This window comes from Cynoglossus semilaevis, chromosome 11 (assembly GCF_000523025.1).
Source record: "Cynoglossus semilaevis isolate Cse_v1.0 chromosome 11, Cse_v1.0, whole genome shotgun sequence".
Taxonomy (NCBI): Eukaryota; Metazoa; Chordata; class Actinopteri; order Pleuronectiformes; family Cynoglossidae; genus Cynoglossus; species Cynoglossus semilaevis.
Window position 1 is genome coordinate 15186426 of NC_024317.1, and position 12042 is coordinate 15198467.

The 12042-nt window shown below is 40.8% G+C and overlaps 1 protein-coding gene across 1 annotated transcript in view; it reads left to right on the forward strand.

Annotated features, from left to right (window-relative positions):
* tafa3a (TAFA chemokine like family member 3a) overlaps positions 1–12042 on the forward strand; it is a 59894-nt gene that overhangs the window by 14662 nt on the left and 33190 nt on the right. The window lies entirely within an intron of this gene.

Consider the following 12042-nt stretch of genomic DNA (forward strand, 5'->3'; position numbering starts at 1 on the left):
ACTGTCAAAAAGAGATTTCAGTGACTGCTCCGAGACATCGACGAAGAAAAGTGATATTTCTGATATTGTAAATGCAAAATACTTACCAATACCAATATATCCCTAAATGCCTATTATTAAGTATTTATTACTAGTATTTATTTATTACTTACTACAATAGTATATGCTGTATTTCTGACCTCCAGAGTAACCAGGATATCTAGGACCATTTTGACCCGCTCTGACCCGCTCTCAGCCATCTCCCAGATGGCAGATACTTGGCAACATTGATTTTGTGGTACCATAGTGTAGTGGTTAGTACACCTGCCTTGTGTAAGCAAGTGAGTGTCCTGGGTTCAATTCCTAGAGCAACTACATATCCTCAATGGTGCCTCCTGTGTCAGTTGCAAAGACTTAAAAAGGTGTAAAAAAATGATATTTTTGTATTTTGCATAAGGGCAATGAAAAAGCTGGCTAAATTGCCAAGCTGTTGAACTCATAAAACATTATTTCTCACCATCATTGTACTTTTCTTCAGCCAACACACTGAGAAGGATCATAAGCTAAAAAAATAAAATAAATCACTGATTCAGTCTTTGCTGAATCTCCGACTTTTCCTGGAACAAAAACTTGCTGCTGCTGCTCTTTACACCAACAGTTGTTGGCTTTGGTTTTGTCTTCCTGTGGATGCCTTTTATAACTATGTGCCATTCAGATTTATTTTTAGTTGAACAGCTCAGTCTGTTTTAATGCTACAATGCTACTTTTTTTTTTAATCATCTTCAAAACCAACAGTCGACGTTTGGCAGAAGCTCTGAGATATGTTAATTATAATTTAGTGAGTAATCACAGATATTCAGAGTAGATTTGTCCGCTTTGGACGTAAACAGTAAGTCTGTCTTTTTTTCCTTCTCTGTTTTGCCTGAAATCATTAGTTATTTTTAGCTGTTCTCACCTGCAGCACAGGAAACTTTCTCATGTTTGTGTTTCAGGGAGAAGCTCAGTAAACAAACAGGCTGCACTGCATTGGTAAATAACACAAAACAAACAAACAACATACAAACAAAACACATTACTATATACTATAGATACTGTATACACAAACTGCACATTGCAGTGGTTCCAAAATTGGGAGGTGGGTCCCCAAATGGGACTCAAGGCTATTGAATAAGGGACACAGTAGGTCTAATAAGAACGTTTAAGAACCACTGCAGTGAAGTATCATTATAAACTAATGGAATGTCTTTAAGTTCATTTTTGATTGAAATTTCTAAATAATATTTTGAATCTGGACCATCAACTTAACCGTCAAAGACAAATCTTCTATAGTAACCGGGTTATTTTATTTCTATCTGTCATCTTACTTCAGGAGTTGATAAAAAGAAATCATTGCTGCAGGATTTTAGTGCCTTTAAAATCTCTCTCTCTTTTTTAAAATAGTTAGCTAAACTTATTTATTATCCTGGCAAGGCGAGGTTGACAGAAATTGTGACTCTGAGGCAGTTAGTCCCTGTTGAACTAATTTTTCTTCATCATTTCCTCTTTGTAGTTGGCAGCAGATTGCCTCCATTTCTTGTACATGCCAGGGCAGTTAAGTTCACTTCAGCTAGTGAGCCAACGGAATACAGACAGTTGGTCAAATTGACTTGGTCTTCATTTGGCTCTGTGAGCACTGGGCTCTGGCCCTGTGTCCGTCTGTGTGTGTGTTGTGTGGCCAGAATGACCCCTGAAGTTCTGCTTAATCATGTGCAAAACACAGCAGCTGCATGTGCATCATTTGGCTCCTGTGCAGGTTGCTGTGAAGCAGAAATGAGGGTACACATTGTTTTTATTGCTTCAATCCTCGTAGTTTTCAGGTTTTATACACACACACGGTGCATCCTTTCTCTGGCTGTGGCTGGAGGTGCAGTGGAGCAGATGTGGCATTTAAATGGCCTTCTTTTTGGAGGCAGGTGGTTGTGTAAAGGCAGAGTGATGGATCGTGGTTGTCATCTTTGCTCTCTGCTTTGCTCTATGTTAGTACTCGCAGAATGAGTTCCTGTCTTTGGTGCGTCAATAGTGCATGCATGGATGTCCAAGGACATTAAGATGTATGCACAACCACACAACCCCCCCCAAACACACACATACTCATCGATGATGGAGAAGGAATTGCAGCTGGGAAATCCCACTGCCCCACAGTGTCGGACCTTTCCTCCTCTCTAATCATCTGTAAAAGTCCAGCAGCACGGAGAACCGACTCGATGTGTAAACGTTTCAGTCGCACTCGCACATTTGCACCAGACGTGACTTCCACCTCAGAGCTTGGTGCGATTTTGTTCAGCATCATTTTAATGACTTTGCCTAAATGTGAAAAAACAAAACAAAAACAACCAAGTGATGATATTCATGGTTATGTCTGATTTTCTAATGGTGTTTCTACCACTGAGTATTCTCCTCTGTGCCTGTTCCATTTTTCTCCTCCTTTTCAAACGGCTGCTCTTTATTCCCAGATACACACACACACACACACACACACACACAGAGGGGCTGGTTTTCCAAGGAGCCCAAAGCAAACAGGACTAAAAATAATGACTGTGTGTGGCTCTGTTTGAGCTCTGCTGCTCTTTGCCTTTCCCTCAGGATTAGCTCTCTGAACACACACTGTACCATGGCTGTGGTGCATTTGAGCAAGCCACCCCGCTCATTTACTTATAATACCCCAAACCTTTAGTCGTCCGTACGATGGATGGGAATCAAGCACCGGTTCTTTAGAAAATCAGTTGTCTGCTTGTTCAACGATCTCTGACTGACGCCTGTACAAGTGAATTTCCATGATGATGTCACACGTACCCACCTAACTGTGTTGTGTTAAGGCAGGAGTGGTTTGAAATATGGTTTGAATCACTTGAAAAAGCTGTTTGGGGAATGTGCAGAGCTTTGAGTGATAAAGTTTAGGAAATACCTCCAACACGTAGAGACATTTAGCTGCAGGGAATGTCGTTTGACTGGCAGTGAGAAGCCAGTCTTTCATACGCAGCAGAGTGATGTTGTGCAGATGAAAACTTGGCAACAAGGTTTAAAATTCTGAGTAGAGTAATGGTAAACTCCAGGTCAATGTCCGGGCCACTCCTGTGTTAACCTGCTGTCACTATAGCGACAGAAAAGCCTGTCTCCTATGATTCCATTCAGTTGACGAGGACTCACAGGTTCATCTCACAAACCTTTATTTTTTATAATTGTGCCAACATTTCCATTTATTCAGAGAAAATGTTAAATTAGACTGATGATGGTAAATGCTCATCAGTCCTCATCCTTGGCCTTATATATTTGACGTATATTTGAATGGATTTGTGCAGTTCTGTATGTGGAAATGTCTTGTTTTTGCCACGAGCCAGGGAAGAATTCTGGCTGAGAGCTGAATGCCGTGGGCAGAGGAAGTGTGCTGTTGTTATTATTAGCCCATAATGACATCATATCTCCAAGGGGTCTTGAATAGAGTTTGTGAAGAACTACTTTGTGTTCATGATCTGACTGTTCATCATGTCTGCACTCATCTTTATTCATCTTTTTTCTTTAATTAAACAGTTTGAAATGATTAGAACCCATGTGCATTTAACACAGAGATTTAATTTAGTCTGAGATAACGACCCCTAAATGTTATTTACACTAATTTACTGCGAGAGACAATTTATTCCCGCTGTCCGTTCACAGAGTGGTGAGAGAAGCAGCAGGAAATGTGGATAATTGAGCTCCTACTGTTTCCTCTTTCTGCTGCAATGCATCTTTGTGTCCTTCATACATTAAAACCGTTCCCTCTCACATTTCCTACAGTTCTTTTCTCTCTTCTACTCGCCACTGCTGTTTCAGAGGTACAAAAATTTTATGAAACACTTTAAGTCACAAAAACTTTCTCCTCCTCCAGGGGGCTGTATGGGTGAAGTTTCACTCTTTTTAAGTTTTGGCTCCCAGTGACAGAAGCCAAAAAAAGAGTTATAATCTCTTTTAACAAAGTCTCCCTGTGGATAAAAATATGGGGAAAAAATCTTCTTCTTCTTTAAGGATAGGTTCTGTCCTTAAAATTGAGGTTGGATTAAAAAAAAAAAAAAATCAAAAAATATTTTTCAGCCAAATACCTTTTTTTTGCCAATTTTATATAGGGACAGTATTTGAAATAAATTCACATGTACATAAAAAATAAATAAAATACTAATCAATTATATGATCAATAAAATGCACTGAAATAAGACTAAAATGTTCGTACAATCTTTTTTTTTACACAGCTGTAATGACTATGTACTGCAACATATATTGGATTAAGGGGAGCTAAAAGTGGGAGTGCTTTTTAAGTACAGTATGACTGTACCAGACTGCTGACACCCCGACATCTTCATCTCCTCTTTAATTTCTACATTTACTCCGCCAACTTGATCACCCTTCACACCTCAGTTTCTCTGAGCCCCATCTGCTCTTTACTCTCACTACAGAGCAGTGTCATCAACAAACGTGATGAATGATGTTCTGCATGAGTGGCCATGAACTGATATCCCAGACACTGGCCTTGTAAATGAGCTGTGCAGAGGAACTAGCACTGCCTCCATCTTTAAATTAAGATTAAAATAATTGTTATTACCTTTTTATAGATTGAAGAAATGTAGAAATATAGGACAGAATTGTTTACACATTAGTAGGAAACATTTAAGTGGCAGTTATTTATTTTACAAAAACATGCAGATTGTTGATGATCTGTTGCTTTGCAGTGGACCACTGCACAGTCCAGTGTGTAACCCCAGCCTTGTATCAGACTACTATGATTGGCTCCAGGCCTTGTGACCTTGGAAAAGACAAGTTGGTAGAATCCGAATCTGTTTTTTTTTCAATCACTTTCTTCAAACTGAAATGAACAAAAGAGAGTCCTAATATTTCTGTTTTGCAGGTTGTGGCTTTCTCGTGTATCCTGTAAATTCATCCATATATTTGGTCCCATGTCTGTGTACGTTTTCCTGCCATGTTTGAAGGCACACCATCAGAGGTGTCCAATCAGCAGCCAAACAGACCTACATGTAGAACAAGGACAGAACAATCATTCCACAGCATTGGTTCTGTGATTGCCTTGTTGACACAGGTTTTAACCGTGTGCTAAGCCAAAGTGTAACAGTAGGTGGTTGATTGGTTCTGTTTTATTTTGAGGACCGTACAAACACGGCGGGTCATTAAATGTGTGCAAACCACAACCATTAATTCATAGTTCTTATTTTTCTATTTTTCTTTGTTGGGTGAAGCAGACATAAAAAAGTGTCAGCCACTGTACCCTTGGTTGTATAGATGCAGTGCCCCCTGTTGGTTTTCAGCCATTGTGCAGCCTAATGAATCTTTCATTAAGTCTTCAACGTTGTTAATCCCTCTGTCAGGTCATTTACTGCTGCAGATCAAACTTCCTCTCTGTGCTTTCTGGACCAGGTCCAACTCCCCTTTAACAGATTCCTCACACATGAGATAGTCTGACAACAAAAGCAGATATTCATGGCCGGGCGTAGCATTTTGTATAAAGATAAAAGGCTCCCTTCTCTCCTATCTCCCTTTTCATCAGTATAGAAGAACAGAGTGTGAAGGCAAACTCCATTTTTTTCTGCACCCTGAAAAAGTGCGGTGCAATGTGGTGGGTGTCATTTGTAATGGATAGCCCTGAGGTAATTAGAAACACGCTGCTCTTCCACAGGGGGAGAAAAAAAAAGTTTCTGGAGAAAGTGATGATGAATAAATAGAAAAAGAGAGGAAAGGGCTGGAAAGTGGGTTTGGAACCTTCTGGCTGAGAAACAGATGCCAGGTCTGTGTTGTTGATACTCCGCTGTTTGGCAAAGGATGCTGGGAGCTTTTGCCAATGTTTATTATCTAGTCGATGGAGGAGTCTTCACACAAAGTCCAAACAACTCAAAGCAGTGCCTGCTGGTCCTGCCACTCAATGCCATGTTTGGATGATAACAGGCTGCATATGTGTTACAGTGAATCAGATGCAGAGAGGAAGTGAGTCATTGACGGAAAATAATTCAGTGTAAGTGACAACTGTGAAGAGATTTGTGGTTTATTATCTCCTGCAAAGTGAATGAGTTGGTTGACGGGATATTCACCACTAAGAGAACAAAAGAAACACGTAAAATAATCAAAAACGTCTCAAACTGAGTTGGGAGCCAGAAAGAAAAAAAAACAAACAGGAATTTTGAAAACAGGAAGTGCGTCGGCTGCGACTGAAAAGGCACCGCTTCCACCAACCTCCTCCTCGTCTTTGAAATAACCAACAACGACCTCTCTACAGACATCAGAGAGTGTATGGCTGGAGCAAGTTGGACAGACACTGTAGAGACAGACCATGAAGACATTTGAAATAATGGAATTTTAAAATCAATCCTAAGAAGATTTTATACTTCAAGAGTACTTCCTTCCTACTGCAGTCATTTAATTTAATCCAGAACTGCTGAAAGAGATTAAGAAAAAGAGTAAAAGTGTAAAGGCAGGTCTGACCAGTCAATAGGACCAAAGGTCAACCACGCCACTTCAAACTCTGACCAATCAAACAAACAATAGCAGCCTTGGAAAACCATGACCTTGAAGATACGGCGGTGTCTTCAAGGTATGGTAAAGACGGATGTCAGTCCTTCAGTTTCATGCATTAAAATCAACTGTAATTTCTGTTGATGCCACTAAATGGCAGCAGACATCAGATGTGCAAAATTGTCTTAGAAAGTTTAGGTTTGTTCTTGCACATTTTATTTAGATTTTGTTGCTCAGCTTAAATCCTACCAATACTGAACCGGCCTGATGGTCAAATTTTGAACCTCATTTTGGCTCCTGAGCCTAAAAGTTTGTCCATGCCTGGTTTTGAAGTCAACACTGTAGAATGTTCTTATCAGTTCACAGAACAGTCAAAACCATTAGGGTTTAATGGGCAGGTGTTAAAGAGAATTTGTTTTCAATACTGCGTCGTGAAAGTCAACGACTGCTTCCTTAAAAGAAGACTTAAGTTGTTGTTTCTTTGTCAATAAACGTAAAACAGCTGCCATTTGTATGTCAACATTCAAGGACAATCTTCACAGCTGTAATTTAGGAGAAACAAGTAACTGGACATCAGCAGACGTACTGTGGGGGTCTGCCCATCCTCAGTGGCCAATAGTTTTAACAGGGCTGTCAATCACATCATATGTTTGGTCACCTGACCTGATCAGAGCTCCTGCCTCCTTCTCTCCTCTCGTCGTCTCCTCCTCTCTCTTTGGTGTAGATGCATTAACACACGTCAACAGTATAATTAAAGTAACAAACTGTCGCCCTCCCTCGTTACCAAATTGCCCAGATGCCCTTTACCACAAATTAATCTCTGCCATCTTCTAGCATACATCCAGACTCAGAGCTGCTGCTTCTACGGTAGCACCAAGAAAGTTGTTGCTTCAACAATGAGGTTGGATATCAGACAACCCTTCACTCCCCCCACCCCCCTTAAACAAAAGTGTTTTGTGAACAGTTTTGTGAACACTGTCACATGCTAAATAAACCCAGAGCCAAAGAGAATTGGAAGTCTGTTTGAAATAAACGAGTCCTTTCATTCCTGCGAGGAAGGATGATGAAAGAGGAAGTAGAAACAAAGTGGTTGGTTTGAATGTTTGTTCTTGAAAGGTCACGCTGCCTTGTTTCTCAAAGAGGAGTGAGATCCGTCCTGTATGACATCTTTGATTTAAACAGGACCTATATTTACCCCACTATCACCTCATTAACGCACTCACAAAGACTAATGTTCGACGTCCACTTCCCTGTGTCATGTTACACTCTCAGAGTAACGTCAGTCCATGTACTGGAAATGAGGATTAGTTTCTCAACAGCTGTAATTACAACGACGTAACAGAAGAACGACTGCTTCCTGTCACGTCACAACATCGGACAATTTCTGTTCGGATTTTTCTATTAGCGACTCATTACTGTGTCAGCTGCCATGTTAAGGACCTCCGTAACTGCGTGAGTTATTGTGCTAATGGAACATACAGCAGTGACTGACAAGGTTTATATATAAATATCAGAAACATGAAAATTAAACACGATTCTTTGGCAGTCACATTTTGCTACCCTGTTTATTGAACGAGAGAAAAAAAACATTAGCATTTTATTTCTCATTTCAAAATATATTTCTCTTTGTAAAACAACCATCCAGTTACAAACACCTCTTGACACAAGTCAGGAGACATTTTTATTAAAAAAAAGTGTAAAGACCAACAGAGACCAACTGTCGGATCCCAAAATGAGATTGCCTTTCACAGCGATACATCAAGTGTGAGTTGATCACGACAGGAAGTTCACAGCTTCTAAACACTACAACCAGTGACATGGCATTCTGAGACCAGTCTGACGAGGTGACCAGAAATTACTTGTAAAGAGCGTTAACAGGAGGTTCAGTTCAGCTCATGGTTAATATCTCTGACATCACATTCCTGATGACGGCTGACCTTGACTGGAGTTTTATTTTAATTAATTGAAGAGTTACTCTGTGAAACCTATTTGTGTATTGGCTGTTCAGTAACTTTAACTTAAATGTCCTTTGCTAGTGCACATTTTGAAGGCAGCATTTTTAACTAACAAACTATTGCTCACACAGATGTTGCTCATCGTTCACGACACACCTGCGACTGTGAGCGTACATCTGTTCGGAGGTGTTTAAAGCAAAGCTGTTGTTTCCCTGTATAAGAATCCACTGTAGTTGAGGTGAACCTTATTTTATGACTGGTGTCACTGTGTCACTTGTTTCCAATTTGCACCACGTTACTTAGATCGAAGGGTCAAAGTCATTTCCTTCTGCAACATTTCTGGAAACTTCTCCATCTGTCCATGAGTGGACTAACTCTCGCCTCGTGTAGTTCTTAGTTTGTCATAAAGATTCAAAATCAATAACCTGGGTGATTCAGAAACCATTCAAACAGGTGTAACAACAGCATGGAGGTCAATCGAAGGGCAGACACAACAGGTTCAACGATTTAGGCTGTTGTCTCTAAGTCGCTCATCTGTAAACCTGGTACAGGAGTTAACACAGAGAGCGACAGCACAGTGACGGTGTGAGGAGTTAGTGAGAGTCGAACACAGATTTGAGGTTCATTTGATTCTACATTAGGTGTAATCGCCCACCTCTGCCTCCTCTGCACTCTTGTCCCATGTGTACGTGTGCGGTTCAACCTGAGGGTCTGCACAATCTGTCCAACACCAAGTGGAATAGGGTGTTAAGTGTGGTTAAAAACAGGGATGGAGAGTGGAATGAAGTGGCCCGTCGGTACTGTACAGCGTAGTTATTGGTAGAGGAGCTGCAGTGAAGGCTAACATTCTGGTGATGTGCTGGCACGTTTACACTTCAAGAACATGAAAGTGCTAATCGAAATTCAAAACATTCAGCCATAAAAATAAATTTAAAGTATCGTAAGCTGTTAATCTTAAACCTAATCAAGGGGGCAAATATATACAGTTATTCTGATCAACTATTATGAGGTTTGTAACATACTTAAAAAAAGGGAAGGATTAATCACAGCAGGTTAGATTAGATATCTGTTTACACATCTGTGCCTTTACCTTTAAATGGTAATGAGCCACTACCTGCTCCGCCCACCTGTTCCTTGGGCAGAGAGAGAAATGTGAGTCTGACAGTCACAGGAGCAATCAAGTGTTTTTCTTTTGGGCTTATTTGCACCAGGGTAATTGTTATCTCCGTGGGCTGCCTGGGGTCTTCCTCAGAGATAAGGACTAGAGCCACTTCTCCTCCAAATTGAAAGAAGTCAGATGAGGTGGCGTATGGTCAGGATGCCTCTGGGACACCCTCCTGCTGAGATCTAATAGGAGACCTAGGGGTAGACCTCGGACACGTTGAAGGGACATCTCAGCTGGCCGGGGAGTACACAGAGTTCATCAGAAGTGCAGGACAAAGTGGTAGGGGATGTGGGAGTCTTAAACTGAATTCACTGCACTGCAAATATTTGTTTTCATTAAATTATAGATCTTGATTAAATTGTTTAAAATAAAGTGGTGCTTTGGCCCAGAGGCAACGTTTCTGTCATTGGTGTGGAACCCAAGGGTTCACCTCCTGGGTAAGTTTGAATCCCTGTTAGGGCGGTTGGTACCTTCCAGTGGACTCACCACCCGCAGGAAGGTTCACGAGGGGTTGGTACGGCGCAGTGTGATCTGGGTAACACGACCCAGTAACAGATAAGTGGATGAAAATGGATGGATGTTTAAAATAATTTTCACTGGTAATTGTTGAATCTAAATTCACTTGCCTTCAGGGACCACATGTGACTCTCTCGAACACTTGTCCATGTGCATTGCACAAGAGCCTTATTTCCAGACAGCCTAGCCTTATGCATGTTCTTAGATGTCAGGGATCACAAAGAGACTTTTCAATGAAAGAGAACTTCTGGTCCCAGAGGAGGATTGTTCCAAGACATCTCGGAATTCTGTGTCAGATAAATCTTTGTTAGTGAAAATGTCTTTTCAGCCCAGGCTGCTGACAATGGATAAAACCCCCCAAAACATTTAATGACAAAGTGAAAACACCTGAAACACCAAAGGTTGTAGAGATAGCCTTGGGGAGAGGTGGAAGGGGGGATAATTGAGGTACATCGTCACTGATCCAGGGATTAATTTTTCATTTAAGGAATAAAGTACAAAGCTGAGAAAAGGCCTTCAAAGAATCACAGTGAAAGTGATAACACAGCACATATCAACATTTACCTGACGTTAGGTAGAATGCCATTATAATATATGCTGTGCTATCATTTTGGGCTAAATGCAATGAAAGCACTTTCCAACCTGAGGGCCTTCAGTTTGCCTTGCAGGCTGGAAACTGCAGCACCAATTATTTCACCAGAGTGTCAGGGTTTCAGGACCTCCTGTTCAGACCACAATATAAGAACAAACTCTGCTTTTAATGCTGTTGCCATTTTACCTTGTTGTTTGATACATTTATATTTAAGAACAGTTATCGTTTACTGTGAGGCAATCGACTAATGGAATCTGATTGTTTACTGTGTTTGTTAACATTACAGTTCAAATGCAATCTCCATCAGACTGAGCGTCTCACTGAGACCTGATAGAACAATACTGTTTTCACACTCAGTATCGCAAATACGATATACGATCCTGTAGTATTAAAGTGCAGCGAATACACTTTTCTTCACACTATCTTCATATTTGCAGAATTGCGCAATTCCCAAAATTGCACGTCATCATCACATCGAAAACATGTGATATTCAAAAATGTTCATCCTTCTAATATGAACACAATGGTGAGGATAGAGGTTTAATGAAGAAGTGGAGAGGTCACCAACAGTCTGACAGGAGAAGAGCTGCACTGAAGAGACAGCATCGAGTGGGAAATGAGGGTGTTCAACTTCTCAGGATGGAGGAAGTGATGAGGATTAGAGAAGGAGACAAACACATTTACATCTGTGGCTTCAAAACACCACTGAACCTTATTTAAATCACAGCGTAGACTTCCCGGGATGGAAGCGCAGTGAGGCTAGCTTTTTGGTATTCGTGATATTTTTACTGAGTAGCTTCCGTGACTCTGTGTGGATGTTTTTCAGTCATTCATCATATACGTACATGGTCTTTTCCATTTTCCCAACCTGCGGCACAGAATTGTGGAATCTGTCTTTCTTCGACAAAGTAAAATACAGACTGATATCACTTTGTCTAATTTAAGACCAGATGTGACAGTGTCCTGGGTCAGTTAAAAAAAAAAAAGTCATAAAAACAGATCAGATCAGGGTCTGACGTGTGAACGTCCATGTCTTTTCTAAAGTGTTTTCTCAGACGGGGGCAGTAATGAGCAGCTACGGTCATTACAGTCTCATATGTCAGTAATCCTGTATGACCGCAGCCACAGGAGAGCAGTGGTTATTGGTCGGCTCACTTATATATAGCACGATGAAATAGATTTCACTTTGTCCATTAACAGATCAATTAAAAACAGCTCCCAGTGATGAATTAATCAGTTTCTCTGCAGAGGATCGGTGTAAGACGAGCCGGCAGCTGATTCACTCACGATGAAGAGCGGGGAGTTCG